This window comes from Berghia stephanieae, chromosome 9, assembly GCF_034508935.2.
Source record: "Berghia stephanieae isolate SIO BIC M18660-M18661 chromosome 9, UCSD_Bste_1.3, whole genome shotgun sequence".
Lineage (NCBI taxonomy): Eukaryota > Metazoa > Mollusca > Gastropoda > Nudibranchia > Aeolidiidae > Berghia > Berghia stephanieae.
In genome coordinates, this window is record NC_088368.1 from 41,374,163 (window position 1) to 41,380,312 (window position 6,150).

The following is a 6,150-nucleotide window of genomic DNA, read 5'->3' on the forward strand; positions in this document are numbered from 1 at the left end:
TCATCTTTCGATATACTATCATTCATATCACTATTGGTCATTTCATCTAGAATAATTAATTCGGTTTCATTGATGGAGGCTGTGTAAAGGTCACACTGATGATGATCTGCTACATTCGCCAAGTCAATATCTATAGATAGCATTAATTTTGCTCGATCTAACCCGTGTGTGTTAAAAATCTCGCAGACAGTGATGTAGTAGTTGCAGCCTGCAGACCTGCGAAAATGGCCAAAGTGACGTTCTATATCATCTTGCTGGAAAAAAGCCAAGACAAACATATTTGTGTTTTGCGGATGATGTTGTTGTCAGAAGGAATTGACATAGAGCAGCCAGGCCTACACATGTCCATTGAAGAGCGAGGGATGTGTCTCGTGTGAAGCTTTCCATGCGATCACAACCAGGAGAGTCCATCAGAGAAGCGATGTTTGCCCATTCAAGTAGTGTTTGGAGACCTCTCTGTCCTTTCTCACCATTATTTATGACTGTCCGGTCAGGGTCACAAAGTCGGATGTCTTGAACTGGTGTCTTGCAATTCAATAATTTCCACAGTTTCAGGACCATTGCAATAAATTCTGCGGTGTTTTTCCATGATTCTGTACTTGATTCCGAGGTCTTCAATGCTGCAACAGTACTGTCACAAAAAATATTTAACACTAGAGACACCTTTTGCTTGTCCATACTTGATGGGTAAACAGTTGCTTTCGTTAATTTGGATAATCGTGCATATTTGTCTACTTCAATTTTGCATACTTTCGTCCTGGGCGTTGAGCACCATCGGATGGAAACTTGAGGGTTTGAGTCCTTTCAGTTATCCAGTTGTTTCTGATGTTTTTTATTATATGGACAGGGTCGAAAAGAAGATACAATGGCTTATCTGAGGATGGTGACTGAACAAGATATGGAGATTGCATCGACCAACCGGGGAACATTTTGAAGAAAGACTGGTTAACTCTGTTGTTATCATTAATGATTGCCAAGACAGTTGCTCCGCAGTCTTCCAAAAGAGATAAGGCCTTGAACACATTTGAACTGGAATTCAGATGTAAGGGCGTGACAAGGAACAAGTTTGGCCAGGAATTTCTTGGATGAAAACATACATTTAACCATAATACATAGAAGTGTAGTAGCTAATTTCCGAGGGTTATCTTTAGAATATCCAAACAGTACTCCTCCTGAGTATGTTATTGACGATTTAATATATACTTCATCAACAATCAAAATGCAGTTTCGACTCCGCTGTTCCTGAGCTTCAAAGAAACTTTTATACAATACAGTGTCGCTCATATTCTTGGATGCTCTTGTTATCCTTTTTAGCGTTGTAAGGGATGGTAACTGCATATGATTTCGGAGTTCTGAGTAAAGAGCGCGGGATCTTGAATACCAACTAAAAGCTTGGCATAAATCATTATGGTCATACAAACGGGTGTTTTTTGGAGAATTAATAAGTTTTATTTGTCTCAAAATGAAATCAGTCTTGCTATCCTCATTTTGGTTTACAGGGACAAACCGCATAACTTCTGCAAGTTGACTCCATGACGAAAGTTTTCCATTATCTCCATATGGAACAGCAAGGACTTTAAGTTTACGACAAGCCACAAATTCAACATTAGAAATAGCATTACGATCATCTTCATGAATATTAAAAATCAGCATATAATCAAATATTGGTCCATCTCGTGCAGGACTAAGAACAACATATTCGGTCCTAGTGTCATTAAATACAACATTCCCTTTTGTAGACAAAATTTCATTGAATTTAATATGGAATTCATCAATTTCAAGAGAGACAAAGCGGTCAGATTGAAAAAAATCATGTGTTTGGTCAATGTCGGGATTGCGGGCTGAATTTAGAGCTTTATAAGTTGGACGTGGAATATCAGATGTAGCAGGTATTGACGACTTGGGGATCTCTGATGAGAAAATTGATGGAGGTACAGATGGACAAAGATATCTTCCACGAAACTTTTTGGGTGCATCAGCAGGCCAATGCTTTGCACAGACTCCAATGTGTTCAGTGACTTTTTCAATAGTTAGGTTGGCATTAGGCAGTGCAGCAATCCATTTTCGACATTCGTCCTTATCAGTTGGAAACCCGTGCACTCTCACTACTTCAGCTTCATTCCTATTCTCGAGGTTTCTATTTCTAGCTTTTTTGGATGGATTATAATCGGTACGACAACCAAATACTGAACACTTACGAGGCATGGTAACAAAATTTCATGTCGCATAAGTTCGGAGAATTAGCTTATCTCTTTTAATCAATGTCACTTCATTGCAACTTCTCTACATTAAAAAAAAAACAACAAACTTTTCGACCCACAAGAAGAACTCGAAAAGACGAGTACCTTCATCTTCGAAACGAGACTCCAGATATAAAGGCATTGGGAAGAAGAAGACTTCATCTACTTCACAATCACAGTTAAAGTTAGTCAAATAATATAATAGTCACAGTTTCAATTCATCATAGTCATATATGATAATATCGGGATAAGGATGGTAACAATAGCACTGAAAATGAATAGAGACAAAAATATTTTTAAACACTCTAAATGCCAATGCCACCAAATCAAATGCGATTGAAATGTTAAGAGAATATTGTTAGACAATGTTTTCTTTTAAATAGACTTTTAATTTTACTATTTGCATTGTTGAATGAGTTGGTGAAGTCAGTGAAGTGAAATCAAAATGGCTATCCTGGATCGCTTTACTTGAGCTCTGTTAATCTGTCTGTCTTTTTATTTCGTATGAGAGAATAATGTTTAGATATACTTTATTTCAAAATTACTTTTATAACATAGAGGAGTCAAATAAGTTAAGAATTAAGATAAATAGACTATTAATGACAATTTTATTTTGATGAGTATAAGTACAAGATCATCCGGTTTTGTTTTGACTCAAGGCAACAGTTCAAGGTTTTGCTCGACGACAGATGATGGCTTAGATGACACTATAGTTTTTAAATTACCTTTAAATTATTTTTCAATTGCTAAATTAGATTTTAAAAGATACACACAACAAACATCATGGTGGGATTGGCAATCACAATGAATATATATATATATATCCATGAACAGAAATAATAACAAACGACGCGATAAATTCATTGTATCAACAGGTAATCCAGCGTAACTGTGGTGTGTAATGTGTACACACAAACTTTGTTGACAATCAAATTAATATCGCGGGGTTTTAAATTTTAAGCCCAGCAGAGAACTCGCGCAATTCGGTTGGACAGGCCCGATCCTATTTTTAGAAGGCCCTGCCTGATACTATATTTTTGTGTGCTTTCTTTCACCACTTCACATCGTTATAACTTCATTTTAACAACTATGATCATTTACAAATTTATATCACTAATTCTGGCAAATCATAGCTTTCTAGCCACCTACCTTGAGTCATCTTAATCTACTTTGTTCTTCTGAATACTTAATAATTGCTACTTAAATATTTCATACAGCCATAACGTTAACGCCTTTGATTACTAATTACGAGCTAAACATTTACTCTTTAACTCTGCAATTCACTATGATTGATTTTGTAGCATAACTCTTTAGTTTAGACTAATTCGTTCCTTCATACATGTCCCATGTTATTTACATTAATTTGTTTAAATCATGAAGATGCACACAACTCGATCGAGTTTACTCACTTCAGTCTACGCATCACTTTACCTGGACCAGTGACGTAGGTGCTTTCCCTGACGTCCGCGCTAAATCTATTTTTAACTGCTATAGCTAATATTATGTAAGATTCTTCTGCTATTCTTTTCATTCATTCATTGATCCATTCATTGCTACACGCCTATAGACTACGATATACCAAAAGAATGATCTGTTCCATTGTTCCTGAATAAAGACTTCATCATTTTACATCCTGGCCTTTGTTGTTTGATCGCCTCCACTACCCTGGAGTGGATGGGCTAGGACTCGGGTAGATAGGTGCTCCGACTGATGTGGTGTGTGCTCTTCACTCATGAAATCAACTCCCTACTTCTACTTCTGACACATGAAGTCATGCTACTATCACTAACAGTAGTACTAAACTGTCACTTCATTGTCTCGATCTATCTTCCTCACTTGAGCACCACCGCCGCAGTTACAGTTACAGTCTGGAACTCTTAAGTCGACCCCGGGACCGAGTCCATTCACTCCCACCACGGCCTCTACACTCTGCCAATACTACTACTACCACTCGCCGGCATCAACTACCCGGTTGTCTGACTCTATTACATATACATGAAATAATAGCATAGGCCATAAACAAATGTTAACTATAGTATAATATACTTATAGATATAGTTTTGTACAAGTATTTCAACTTACAAACATTCATAGAATAAAGCACAAATAAAATATACACAAATTATAATAGTAATGGTAGGTTAAGCATTGAATTAACAGTAATATCTCGTTCCACTATGAATAAGTTAACCAATAATAATTTACCTTCATCCGAGAGATAGTTGAACTTTTTACAAGTTTGAAGTTTAAGAATTGGTTCTTCTTCCTTGGGATTCTTGGTGTGTGTGTCTCACTTCTGAGATAAATTTGGTTTTGTAAAATAAGGCCACGCCAACAATTATGGGGATAGCCAATCAGAAAGAATGTTCCTATTTAGATAACCAATGACGTTTAGATGCTTTTGATTAACAACTGGGTAGGGAGATAACGGAGAGCTAGAATATTAATTGCAATTTTAGCTACTCTTGAACAAGACGCGAACCTGAGGGCATAAACACACCTGAAGTCTTGTTTGGAAAGGACTATCAGCAGGAGATATGCAGTCAATGGACAGGCCATTGAACAGATGACTAAGCCCACAAAGCGGGAAGTGAGTGGTAAGATTAAGATAGCGTCCCGTTATACAATGGCTTTGACGAGTGTATGTTTACATTAGCTTAACTGTATAATAAAACTGTCCATGTTCAGTGTTTTAACTCAAGTTGTAATTTCCCTTCGCAAATATTGTTGTCTACTAAAATTTGAAGTGGTTTTGAATTAGACGCTGACGAATGATAAAGAAATCATAAGAGAAAGAAAATCGTTCGTCACAGCACCTTCGGACTATGCTTGGTCAAGTTTTAGTCATTTGTTGAGGCAGGACTTCACAAGCTCAGTAGATTGAGACGGGTAACTAGGATACGGCATAGCGTCAACAAGATAGCAGCTATTTTTAAATGAGAGAGCCTCGATTCGTATGGAAAATACATGGGTTACGAATGACAGAGGCAAAAACTGTCCTGTTGCTATTCACACTAGCTTTAAAAACTATAAAATAGTGCAGATCGTTGAGAGTACACATTTTTGTGAGTAAAAACTACCCCCCCCCCCCCCCCAAAAAAAAAACCAAAAAAAAAAAAAAAAAAAAAAACCAAAACAAAACAATCTAATCGGCTAAGTGAGTCGTGAGTGACACGAGATTCGTAATCGAATGATTTGCGACAAAGAACAACCAAATAAATGATTAGAAAGTATAGTGGAGACAAAAGTTATTCTGCTGGCATTGTAACTACTGACTGAAATAATGTGATTCATCGGAACCATCATTTTAGTCCAGCTGTCGAATGTCAATATCGCGTGATTTGATTCATCTGACAAAGGTAAGTTAAAATATGAAAATAATGAAATAAATATTATCTATGGATAGAACGAAGCTGACGTCACTCAGGTCTTTGTTATTGTTTTTGCCATCCACGTTTATGAGTACTTCTCACTAAAGTGTATGAACCAGACTAAATGTTCATGGTTACACATAGTTGTGTGTCGGTCCCTTATCCTTCCGGATGGCAATGTTGTGAGCTTCTTAGCCAAGCGCATACAATCTATACCGGATGTGTTGCTAATTCCTCTTTGGAAATCTTTTGCGTTGAAAGTATGAAGACGGGTATAGCTATTACCTGCCGTCGTGTACTGGAGAGCGGGTGTTACCCGCACAAAATCAGGAATTGGTCACCGTCCTGACAAAGCCCACTTCTAGTTCTAGGCAAGAGACTAGCTAGTCCGAGACTAGAAAGCGTTCATGAAATCAGATTTTGTTGGTCACTTGCTTCATTTAGGCTTAATATTAGCTAGTCATTTTCTAGACTTGTAAGTAAATAAATCAGGCCCACGCTCATGAAAACGGGCCCAGAAACAGACTCTCACAAGTAAC